Genomic DNA, 12,768 nt, shown 5'->3' with positions numbered 1-12,768 from the left:
CCATCTTAAGGAGCCATCTGGGCTTGTGCTCCTGCCTACCCTACCTTAGACCTTTCCACCCTCTCGCTCCACCCTCACCCTTGGGGGTCCTGAGTGAACACCTGACACCGTGAAAGGGAGTCATTTACCCCTTAGAAAAAGGTCTGGGGGGCCCTCGCAGGATACACCTGTGTTCCCATACATGGACACACACGCACACAGATGCATGCCTCCCTGACACGTGCACGCCCAGGGATCTGACCAAAGGGTTGCTCAGCAGAGGACAGAGGTGAGGCCCAGAGCCGGCTGGTCTCAGGGACTGCCGGGGGAGGAGATTCAGCCCTGCCTGGGTGTAGGCTCAGTATCCAGAACATCAGGCAGCAGGAAAGAGCTCCTCGCCCAGCAGAGGGGAAGTGAGGCCACCCCCTGAGGTCTCACAAGGGGAGGCGGAGGCCGGGTGAAGTGCAAGGCAGATGTGCCAGTCTTTGGGTGCCCAGGAGGCCTGGCCCTGACTTCTTTCAGTCCATGGGGTGGGGAGGGCCTGCAGGGGGCTCTGCCCCTTAGTCATCTCTCTGAGCCTCAGTTTCCCCAGCTATAAACATCTCCCTCTCAGAAGAAGGGGTGAAGATAGAAAGAGGGGTGCATGTGAGGGTAGAGCCCAGTGCCCAACAAACAGGAAGCCGTTAGTAAGTTGCAGCCATTGGGCCTCCCTGGGCCTGGGCTCGGGCACCCTGGCCACACCGTCCTGCTGAGGGTCACGGGCTCTCTGGGAGCTGGAAGAGGGCACATCAAAATGTGGTCGGTGCTCCCTGTCCCTGCCCGCAGGTCCCCTTGGAGAATCTTTAGGACAGCTTTTATGAAGACACACATCCTGGGTCCCCCGCTCCCTAAAAATCCATGTTAAAAGAAAAGTTCAGGGGCCAGGCTAAGGGCTCACACCTGTGATCCCAGTACTTTGGGAGGCCAAGGCAGGAAGATCACTTGAGGCCAGGAGTTCGAGACCAGCCTGGGCAGCAGAGTGAGACTCTATCACTAAAAAAAATAAAAAAAATAAAAAACCCCAGGAGGTTCTGCTGCAGGCATCTGCTTGGAGTGATTAGATCTGATTTTGAATTTTGCCATTCATAGTTGTGTGACATTGCATACTTTACTCCTCAGCCTCAGTTTTGCCATCTCTCAAATGGGGACTGAAATAGTGTCCCTCCCTGGTGACTGTGAGGAGATGGTATTTTCAAGACTCTGCCCCAGTGCAGGGTAAGATGCTTAGTGGGTGGGCAGCTCACACCATCTCCCTGCAGCATGTGAGAACTTGGAGGTCATTCATTGCTTCTGAGCAGGTGAAGATTACCTGGAGCTCCTCAGGTCTGACTCCAAAGCACCAAAACGCAGCACAGGGAAGGGAGGGAGGAGGGCAAGCCCATCATGGGCCATGCCTGTGCAGGTTTGCCTGGCAGGAGGCGGGTGGGATGCTCTGTGTCCTCTGACCCAGGTGACGTGGGAGTCTCTGCCTGCACTGAGAAGCATGGTCGGAGTGAGGCTGAGTGCAGTGACAGGAAACTGGCTCTGGGGGTGTCTAATGACTTGCAGGGAGGGGGAAACACATTCAAGAGTGCAGCTCGGTCCTGGTGACACTGGAAGGCTGGGTGGCATTCCTAGAACTGCTGACCGAGGCCTCTCAGAGTGGACGTGGGCAGGGGTCCAGGTACCTCCCATGGGCAGTGTGACATGGTGGTTGGAAGCACAGACTCTGAGGCTGGCTATGTGCACTGTTAGCAAAGTGGTCGGTGCCTCAATTTCCCCATCTGCCTGCCACTGCCCTCTGTTCCCCCATCGGGCTGTTGAGGTGAGGGGCAGGTCTACTGCTCCCCACGGTTTGCCTCCCTGGCCTTGCTGTTGGTGCCCTCCAGGGCAGCTGCGAGGAGGAAGCCAGTGACCACCAGCTGGCTCTCAGGGCACCCAGAAGGGCTGCTCAGCCAGCCCACCGCATGCCAGATATGCTGTTTCCGTGAGCATGCTCACAGAACACCTGGCCTGGGCTCGCAGGGTGTGGCTGCGCAGGACAGGCTTTACCTAACCGTGCAAGTCCTGCCTGCCTGTGGACCTCAGGTGCCCTCAGGGGTGTTTGTAGAAGAGCCCTCAGCCTGGCCTGGGAGAAGACCCCTTTTGCATCCTCCCTGGGGCCTGATTAGGAGCCGGGTGCCTGAACAGAAGCAACAGGGGCCTACATATCCATCAGAAACCCTGGGGGGTTCAGGGAAAGCCCACCTCCTCCCACCAGCCTGCCCACCTACTCCCGCTGACCTATCATTATCACTTTGCCGACCTCACTTTTCCATGCCCCCACACTTCGTTCTCTTCTGAATTTCTTTCCCTCGTCCTCCTTTCTTCTCCCCCCCTCTACCCCTCTTCTCCTCCCCTTCCCTTGGAGGAATCTCCATCCTTTTTGCCCAGCACCAGAGCCAGGCTAGCCACACCACTCAGCAGCTTCTGTGGTGCTCTCTGGGCCTCGGTGTCATCCTCTGTGACATGAGAGCAATAACATGGGCACTGACTTGAGGGTAAATCCCAATGATGCATCAGTGGGCTCAGCAGACAGTGGCGGTGTTTCCTGCCCCTCTGCCAGGGTTTTCTCTCCTACAGGAGGCTGTCTAAGTGTGGCCTGGGGCAGTACCATGGTGGGAAGGCTGCAGGGGGCTCTGAGTGTGTCTTTGCTCTGTCTCTTGTCCCTGTATCCTTGGCGGGTTACCGAGAGTCTCCGTGCCTCAGTAGGAAGGCAGAGCTCCTTCTCCCTTAAGTTCCCTGGGGATGGAGCCAGTCAGTCTGCACAGAGCCCTCAGCCCACGGACCCTTGCCATCAACATGAGCTGCCGCTGTGATCAGCCTCTATCTTGTCAGCTGTAGGAGCTGAGGCCATGAGGCCCAAGCAGCCACTGGACGGTGCTAGGGTGGCACAGAAAGCCAGGGGACCCTGGACCCAAACAGTCCAGACTTCCCACCTGCACAGGTGCACTTGCATGCTGTGTGGGGCTGGTGGTCAACAAGACTAGCTTGCCAGAGCACACACCTGTCTTTTGCATCCTGGCTTGGCCACAGGCTTTGAGCCCTCCCCATGCAACCCGAAGCCTTCTCAGTGCTGGAGGGACCCAAGACCCCAGAGCCGTATTTGCCGCAGAGGACCACTTATCTGACCTTGAATTACACATTCAGGAGTGGTGGGTTGATTAATGTCTGCACTCACCCAGCCTCCTGGGCGATTGGCTTACACCGAGCCCGAGGGGCTCAGAGGCCGGCCGGTTCATGGACAGGACCTCAGGCCTGTTGGTGCCTTGCTTGGTGCATCCTCTGGAGAAGGCATCCTGGCTCCAAGCAACGCGGAGAGTGGGGAGCTCGAGTCAGCCGTCCAGCAGATATGGGCTGAATGCTTTTTAGACAAAACATCTCCCAAGGCAGTTTCATAATCTGCCTTGTAATGCAGATTTAGGCAACTTTTTACGAATGCACTTTTTAAAATAGGCCTTAATGGATCTTTGCAGTAGTTACAGTCCATTGTGTAAATGCAAGCAGAAGGCTTTTTGAAAACATGTATTATTGATCAGAAAGGCAGCAGCAATTAGAAGCCAGTGTGTCGTATTGTTCAATACACACTTCCTATACAGCCCTGCCGTGCCCACTCATAACTTTCTGACAAATTATCTTGTCACTAGGAAGCCCTTTCTTTTCCTTTTTGCTTCTGTGAGTGAAAGAGCGCCTCCTGATTCGTTATTAGCTGGAGGTAAGCTCAATGAAAAATTAAGCTCACTTTTGCCATTGCAAAACCTATTTACAACTTCTCCTTGGGCTTCTAAACTACAACGAGATCTGAGCTGGAGGGGCCACAGAGGGGCCGCAAAGGAGCCACTTCGAAGAAGGAACTCTGGCATCCAAGGCCACCATGAGCTGCCATTCAGCGGGGTTCCAGGGAGGAAGTGTGCCCCCGCCAGCTCCCAGCGTCCTCAGCAGCATTGCTCCTCTTCAGTCGCCAAACCCAAAATGACCACTGAGGATGAAGTCGGGATTTGTTTTCTGCTCCAACACTGGTAGGAGAATCTGTCTTTCCCTCAGTCTGCACAATTGCCCTTCGTTCTTCTTGAAAAGCCCACTTATTTATTTGACAGACATCTCCTGGGCCCTTGCTGTATTCCCGGCACCATTTTTGGAAACAGAGACGTTAACAGTGAAGAAAACCAAGTCCCTCAATTCCCCGTGCATCTAGGGAACAATCCCCCAAACTCAAGACATGTGTGCAGGGGTCCAAGGCAGAAGAGACGTGGGTGGTGGTTGTCAGGCCTGGGCGGCCCTGGGAGCTGACCTTGGGCAAAGAGGATGGTGCTGGGGTGCAGTGCTGCCCTGGAGACACCGGGAGGTGGTGGGAGGCCAGCCAGCCTTGGCTTCCCCACAGTGCCCCAGCAGAGGCAGGCAGGCGTTCACCCTCCCAGGAGAGTATCCTCGCAGCAGCCTCTGGCTGGCTTCCCTGGAAGTTGCAGCGTGCCCTCCGTCCTCTGAGAGGGGTCCTGCCCGCAGGACCTGCAGAGGCTCACTTTGGCCCAGGAGATCTTTTGGAGCCAAAAAACCCTGTGGTGCTTTGGGATGCTGACAAACAGGAAGCCAGTGACTGAATGCCCCAGTGGTGTCTGCAGGCTGCCATGGGCTCATGATGGAGGTGGCTGCGGCTCTGGCGAGGTGTGTATCTGCCAGGGCCCTCCAGGCCTGTGGGTGCCCAGGGGAGCCTGCCTTGCTCCACACTCAGGAGCTGCTGTGAGCTGCAGGGACAGGAGGGAACTGTAAGCTGCGTGCAGGCCACCCTTCTTTCCTGTATCCTGCTTGCCCTTGGGTGTGGGGCGCAGAGTGCAGGTTGTGCATGATTTCCAGCCCCTGTGTCTGCAGAGGGTGCAGGCACTTGATACTTGTACAGGTACTGCAGAGGGCCCAGGTGCTTGGTATCCCTTCCGGCTCTCCTGCAGGCCTTTGTTGCTTTGCAAGCCCTGGGGCTGGCTGCAGGCAGAGCCCCCAGGACATCCCCTCCAGCCCCTGCAACACCCTGTGCTGCTACCTGAGCTGAGGCCTGCCCAGGGCTTCCCGCCATGCTGGACCCCTCATACAGACCAGAGAGGCCCCTCCCTGCTGGCTCTGTCTGTCCAGGGGAAGGTTCTGTGACGATGACCATGTTGAACTTTGTGCTGCCCGAGCACTTAAAATGTGGCTAGTGCGACTGAGGAATTGAATATTTAATTTTATTGAATTTAAAATAATGTAAAATTAAATAGCCACATGTGGCTAGGATACTTATTGAGCAATGCAGCTCTAAAAAACATCTCCATAGCCTCTCCTTGGGGCACCTGGGGAAGATGGACTCCTGCCACCCACCTCCCTACTGGAAGGAGAGCAGAGAAGCAGCCGGCTGGGCAGTGCCTGGATTATCCCGGGGACCACTGCTCTTGCAGCATTCCCTCTGTGCCCTGGCTTCCAGGCAGCTTGAAAATGCACAGCGCTGAGGAGATGGGGAGCACTGCAGGGGTACACCCTGGGCACCCCCTGTCTGGAGAGTCTGCTGCTTTCCTCCAGGCCCAGTCCCAGGACTTCCTTCCTACAGCAGGCAGGGCTAGGAGCACAGACACAGCTCAGCCTTGGCAGAGCCCTGCCCTCAGGGGCCTCTTTGGAAAGGGGCTGATGAGCTACTGCATATTAAGAGGCTGATGAAGAGCTGTCAGGGGACTCTCTATGCAGCCTGAGGCCCAGGCATGATCACCGAATGCTGGGACCTCAGCATCCAGCCCTCTCTCCTCTGCCCCAGACTCCCCATCCCTCAGACTCAGGTGTTCCCTGCCCTGGACCCCCACTGGCCTGGGAGGCTCTTCCTGGCTCCTCCCAGCCCCTCTGTTGTCCAACTCCTACTTATCACTCAGAAGTCACCTCTTCCCACCCTACTTAGATGCTCAGCACTGGCACTGCGTGGAGCCTAGCATGCCCTCCGCTCTAGCTGTGCTGCATTTCCCTGTCGCCTGAGGGAGGCCTTGCAATGTCTGTGGCCCCAGGCTCCCTACATCACTCTTCACTGTTTTCTGTTCCTTGGTCTGTCTCATGTGTCCAGTCTGCCTGAGTGGGTTCAGGTGTGTTAACTGCTGAATTCCCAGCATCTAGGGCAGCTGGGGACCTGGTGAGGATTCCTAGCTGCTGTTCAAATGTCTACCAGGAGAATGCCCTCTGGGTGGGGAGGACAGCCTGGGTCCAGCCAGGAGTGTGTTCAGCCAGCAGATGGGGAGTGCAGGGGTCTGCTGGGAGCATCTGTCCGCTGCCCCACTCTCTGCAGCCCCTCGATGCATGCTCACCTGCTCCTCCAAGCCCCTTCTTCCTGGCCGGCCTGGCTCCGCGCCGATCGAAGCCATCTATAAACATCAGGGGAAGGAGCTATGCGACCAGGGGCTTGAGCTGAAAACAACTCGCAGGGAGAGAACAAAGCGCCCAAATAAATCACCCGGGGCCCGACATTTGGAGCGTTTGCGTTGGAGACCAAACACAGATGCCCTTTAGATAAATACATTTTTGAGAAGCGTTCCGCAGGAGAACTTTACGACTTTAATAGGTTTTTGGTGTCAGACAAGCATCAGGAAGTGTTTTGTGGAGAGAGTTTCTCTAAAAAGCACAGAAACATTCTTCTCCCTCTGGCCCTTTAAACATAAGGATATGATGATCCCAGCAAGGGGAGGGGCTTCCTTTTCCAGGTTCCCTTGGGATTTGCCCAGGGCTGGGATTGCTCAGCTGAGAATGTTCTGGAAGGTTTGGAAGACCTCAGTGCTCCAGGCCAGCAGGGGGTGGGGGATCAGGGATGGGGGGGTCTCTCCGGAACCTGATTTAGAAGCTTAGAAGCATCCTGCTTACCCAGAGCAACTCCCCTCCCCTCCCAGCTGTGCCCCGCCCAGATCCCCAGAGGAGCCTGGGCCTGCTGTCCTAGGGGATAAGAAGGGCTCTGCGTGGAGGACGTTGGTCCTGCTGAGGCTTCCAGAGGTTGGCAATTTTCTGTAGTTTGGATACTCTACAAAGTTCCCCAGGATGAAGCCCAGGAGTGGGAGCTGAGCTCACCGTGGGCTCTGAGCCAGAGAGAGGAGACACTAGGAGAAGGTCAGATGCAATCTTGTCTGGAAGCTTCTCCTTCCGGCTTAGAGATGGGCCCCCACCCTGCTGCCCGCCCATCCATCCTGGGCCCTGCCCAGGGTCCTGTAGCCACCCTCTGCCCAGCTCAGGCTTGGATACCAAGCGGCCGCTGGTGGGGCTGACTCCATCCTACCTGAGCTGCTCTACTCTCAGCCTCCCAGCCCCAGGATGGGGCTGAGCTGTGAAGGTGTGGGTGCCCTCCTGGAATTGCAGTCCCAATTGCAACTCATCTTCTAGTGAGGCTGACGTCTAAGCACTATACACCAGATCATCTGTGCTGTGGCTTGGGACCACTTTGGATGGGAGGTCCTAGGGCCAGGCTGGGCTGACTGCTGGCTTGTTTTCCAGGCCCGGTGGGTATGGGCGGGGTCGCAGGGAGCCCAGGCAGAAGGGTTGCGTCATGGTCCCAGGACCTGGCTCACAGAAAACACACAGGCAGAAACAAGAATTGAGAGGCAGCCCAGGTGGATTCCCTGGTGCTGGGGGCTCCGAGGGCACAGGCAGGCCTCCTCCTGGCAGGGCTGTGGATGGGGAGTGGGAGAGAAGGGACGGGTGTCTGTGCTGCTTTCCAGGACTCCCCCCGAAGGCTGCAGAAAGGTTCCAGGCCTCCATGTTGATGGCAGAAGTGGCGAGGCAGCTCACCCTCCGCCCTGCTGATTTCTGTGCACATTTGGGACGACGTTTTCAACAGCTCCAGCGCTGGAGCCAAGAGACAGTTGGCCTCAGGTTTCCACCTCAGTGGGTATCCTGCCTCCCTGGGCCTGGCCCTCAGGGCGTGTCTCAGACCCTCACCCACCCAGCCCTGCACTCACGGGGACCTAGGCATCCTCCTGGGTGGGAGGTGGTGCACACGGGGTCGGGACGGGGTCAGGACGGGGTTGTTGTGAACAGCCTCCCTGGCTGATTCGTCCTAGGCTGTAAATGAGGGGTAGGTGTGGAGAGGCCCACATTGGGAAGGGAAATGTTGCCCCCCTCCTTCTTCTCCTAGGGGCCCAAACTCACCTCTTCAGCCCCTGAGACTCGCCCAGAACCTCATCAGGAGACCACCTAACGGAAGGATGAGAATAGTTGGAGGATTTTCTCAAGTCTTTCTCTTGCCTCCTAGTTTATTTCCTTGCAGAATCCAGCCCTTCAGATGCAGCTGATGTCTTAGCCACCACACACAGCAACCTTTTCTGTCTTCACAGTTGTGTCTCTGAAGCAACTTCCAACTAAATAAAAGCAGCTCCGTAAAGGACGCGTCACTGAGGCTCTCGTGACCTGTGCCAGGTGGGAGGAAGCGACCTCTGCTCTATTTCCCAGCCCTGATACCCAGCGTGGCATGGAGGGTAGCTGTTGCCTGGTTACCCATTTGCATTTGTAATTTATCAGCTTTCTCCAAACCATAAAGGTTTGGGTTTTAGTCATGCATATCTGGCCCCTGGAAGAAAGGCTGAATGAGATCCCTCAGGGAGGTAAAGCTTTGGTCCCTGAATCATCTTTTCTAGACAAAGAGGCAGCCCTCTTTTTTGGGGGGGTGAGAACAGCTGATGGAGAGCCTCCCTACCATGTAGGCAAGTGGGCAGCCCAGGACTGGCCCCTCCAATTCACTCAGGATCACAACACCCCCAGGTGGCAGCTATGTCCCTGTCTTATAGGTGAGCTAACTGAGGCTCCAGCTCAGGTGTTTCTTCTCTGGGGCCCTCAAGCCACCCTGCTCATGGTTCCCAAGTGCCAGTGGAGGCTGGTCACCAGGCGGATGTGGGGTGTGGGCCGGGGTGTACACTTGCCAGGAGCTCCCAGTGGCTGGGATGCTGCTGGCTCCACATTTGGGCCGACACTTGGGATCCACTGCTCTCAGTCCTGTAGGATGGGAGAGGGACAGGTGAGGGTCTCAGAGCGGAGGCACTCCCCCACCTACTGGCAGCATGTCCAGCTTGGCCAGGCATCCTCAGGGCTGCCAAGCCCCTCCTTCCATCCTCCTTCCCGTGTTCCTCTCTGTTCCCAGCCTCAGTGCCCTGGACTTATGCCCCTGGCCCTGGCCTCACTGGTCAGTGGGGAAGGATGCTTCTAGAACACACCACACCACATTCTGCAGAGACTTGGGTTTGCAGACAGCTCTTAGCCTTCTGACACCCATTTTTTCAGCTGGACTCCTCATGCAAGGCCCAGAGCCCCTGGAAGCCACCCATCCAGTGCCTCTGCCACCCCAGCAAAAAGGGTGGTCATTTCTGTGATCTAGGCCTGGATCCCACCCAAGATATCCATGACCCTGTACAGTACTGAGTGTCAGGGAATCTACAGCAAATGCATTTCTTTCACCTGCAAAATGGCTGCAGCGACAGTCCCACCTCACTCCTAGTCGGGGCACGGATTCTGTGAGATGTGGGAGGGGAGGCCCCAGCACAGAGCAAGGGCTGATGAGCTGGGCGTGGTCACTTGCTGAAGGCTCACTCAGAGCCTGTGTGAGGTCAGAGCTGGGCCTGGGAGGCTGGGAGGAGAGGGAGGATGAGGGACGACTAGGGGGCCCTGCCTCTTTAGTTGAGGCTCCCAGGCAGCTGCAGACCCCACTCCCAAGTGACGGCGGCGCTGGCAGTGACTCCAGCCGGCCTGTGCGTTGTTATTTCCAGACTGAGTCTTTGGAGCAAAGGAATTTTCCTTCTTTAATGAAAACCTTGCAGCCAGGGAAGCCCCCGACTAAATGACTGATACTCAGCAGATACGCACTTCTCAGAAATGTCTCCTAGTCAATGAAGAAGAGATAATAGTCAGTGGAATAAAAATTAATCTGGCCACTATAGGAATTAATATAAAAACATCAGATGCAGGACTTATAAGGGATGCCACCTCCACCTAACCCTTCCTGGGTTAAATACCCTAGGGATGCTGATTTACATTCTGTGCTGCAGGTCTCTGCCACCATAATCAATAGGAATGAGAAATGGGGCCAGCTGGGCCTGCCTGTCCATGCGGGCTGGAGGGGAGTGTTCAGGGGGCGGGGAGGCTGCTGGGAGCAGGGGCCCATCTGGGCTGTCCCATCCCCTCCCTCTTCTACCCTGGTGAGCTCCAGGCCTGCAGCAGAAGGATTTCCAGAGGCCTGGCCCAGGGCACCTCTCATCAAGCTTCTCCAGGGATGGAGAGGGCAGGTAAGGGTGGGGCAGGGTAGGGCAGGGTAGGGCTGGCTGGTCAGGTGCTGCCTGAGGCCCATGCAGTGGGGACCTCTCCCGGGGCCTGGGCTTGGAGATGCTCATGGCATTGATAGTCTGGGATCAAGGCCTCCGAGGGCCGCCCACCCACTGAAGGTGTGGGTGGGAAGCAAGAGTGTGTTCCAGCCTCTCCTTGCTTGTAGGCAGCTATCCCCTCCCCCTGTCTCTCCTCATGGTCACCCCTCTGTGTGACCCACCGCCATTGTGGCTCCGTGAGAATGATGGGCCCACACTCCCCACTTCGGTGAAGCTCGCCTGAGCCACTGTTCACTCTGCCATCCCCAGTCTAGGTGCTGCGGATACCTTCAAGGAGTTATAAGTCCAAGCCCTTGCTGGCCATGCCTGAGCTGCCTCTCTGCTTTCCCCTGCTGGAAGCGTCAAGTCTCCTAGCAGCTGCAGGGCTGCAAGAGCAGCAAGTTTCCTGCCCTCCTCTTTAGGAGCTGTGCTTGCTCAGCTCTGCCCCATCCTGTGCACACACCACATGGGGCAGAAGGGGGATGGGGGGACCGTGTGGTAGTTGAGCTGTGCCACCCGTCCCTCCACCTGGAGGCCCTGAGGGAGACCGGTGAGGGGAGGACAGTGTGTTTATCCCCTACCCGCTCCTAGCAAGGCCCCAGTGCCCCCCACCCCCACACCCAAATCCCTCTTTCTCAGCCAGGTTTGGAGGTCCAGCACCATTCCCTGAGCTCCTGATGGGTCAGCCTCTCTCCAGGCCTGTGGGTTCCCCATGCTGCCCACACCTCTGCCCCTACAGGAAACCCCAGTCCCTGTCCCCTCCATGTGCCCTCTGCTTCTGCTGGACCTTGGTCATACAGCTCCCAGCAAAACCCCCGCAGGGCTAGCTGGTGTGGGAAGGCTCAGTCCTTTGTCCCTGATGATGCAGAACCAGCCCTTCCCAGTGCTTCTCTGCTGCTGCCTCCTTTGTGTGCCCTGCTCTGAGCAGCCTGGGTGACTCCCGTACCCACCGCCCACTCTGGACTGACCCAGGAAAAGCCCCACTTCCCATGCTGGAGTGCTAAGCCCCAGGACCTTAAAATGTGACTGTATTTGGAGCTAAGTTTATTAAAGAAGTAACAGAGGTCAGATGAGGTCATTAGGGTGAGCCCTGATCCAGTGTGACTGGTGTCCTTATTAAAGGGAAATTTGGCCACCAATAGACACACAGAGGGGAGACCATGAAGAGAGACATGGGAAGATGCAACTGTCTACAAGTAAGGAGAGGCTGGAATAGACCCTTTCCTAGCACCCTCAGGGGGCTGGTGGCCCTTGGAGGCCTTGATTCCAGATTTCCAGCCCTGGAACTGGGGGGCAGTAAACTTAGCCACCTGGTCTGTGGTCCTTCCTTACAGCAGCCCCAGCAACTCGTGTACATTGCAAAGGAATTCACTCTAGGGAATGCAAAGCACTGTTTGTTTTTGTTTGTTTGTTTTCTCAGGGAAGTTGGTGTCTTAGATTTTTTTGTTGTTTAGTTTGTTTTGTTATGGCTTCATGAATCAGAATTTATTTACTAACGAACAGAGGTTGAGAGGAAGCTGCTGACTGGTGGGAAGGTGGCCTGGTGCTGTCTTGGCGGTGGCCTGGTGCTGTCTTGGCAGTGGCCTTGGTAGAGGCTGGTCCAGAGGTTGCTGGGATAGAGGGGCGTGGGCTGTGACCTGGGAGGGGAGCTGCAGCCCTCATCTCCAACCGAGGACCCCAAGGACCATGGCATGGTGGGAACTGCACTCTGTTCTCCCCCTGTTGCTGTCCTGGCGATGTTTTCTGTGCCCATGGATGGCAGGGTGGTTGATCAGGAAGCCCGTGGGGGCCCAGGGCGCAACAACCTCCAGCCAGAGACTGGGGCACGGGCTTGTCCTCCCACATGGTCACTGGTCAATACTGCCTTAATAAAAAGGGCATATGTATTTTAAATAAAACCAAAGACGACTCATCTAATGAAACCCATCACAGAGGATCCCAGCGTATTGCTTAATGCCTGGGGACCCATGCTGCTCGGGGCCAGGCTTTGCTCTCACGCTGTCCCATTACTGCTGCTTTTAGAGTGGAGATCTAGAAAGGGCCATTTCTCTACAGGACAGTGCACAGCTTGCCACAGATCCACAGGAGGGATTCGGAGACCTCACAGCCTTTGGAAAAATGACCAAATATCTAATTCTGAAGACTAATACATTTTGATACTATGAAAACATCTCCCATTAAGTAGAAAACCCCAGACAGGGCTTCCAGCCTGCGACACTTTCCCTGTCACAGACCCTGGTGACCACGGATCCATGACTCCTGCAGCCGTGAATGTGGCTCTGAGTCCTGCCCCCAGGCCCGAGGAGCTGCTCTTGACCCATCGGAGCCCGCCCGGCATGCAGAACCATCACTGCAGATGGGCTGTAGCCCTCTGCCCGCCTAGGATCTGCACCAGTGATCT

General features: G+C 56.5%; 1 long non-coding RNA gene across 1 annotated transcript; it reads left to right on the top strand.

Annotated features, from left to right (window-relative positions):
- The first annotated feature begins 2,352 nt into the window (after window positions 1–2,352).
- Window positions 2,353–10,075, top strand: LOC103887435. The gene is made up of 3 exons (XR_651514.3): window positions 2,353–7,020; window positions 7,740–7,905; window positions 8,156–10,075. It is a non-coding gene; the product is annotated as an uncharacterized LOC103887435 (long non-coding RNA).
- Window positions 10,076–12,768: the final 2,693 nt, after the last annotated feature.

This window comes from Papio anubis, chromosome 11 (genome assembly GCF_008728515.1).
Source record: "Papio anubis isolate 15944 chromosome 11, Panubis1.0, whole genome shotgun sequence".
Lineage (NCBI taxonomy): Eukaryota > Metazoa > Chordata > Mammalia > Primates > Cercopithecidae > Papio > Papio anubis.
The sequence above is the reverse complement of the archived record's forward strand: the minus strand, read 5'-3'. Positions and strand labels throughout refer to the sequence as shown.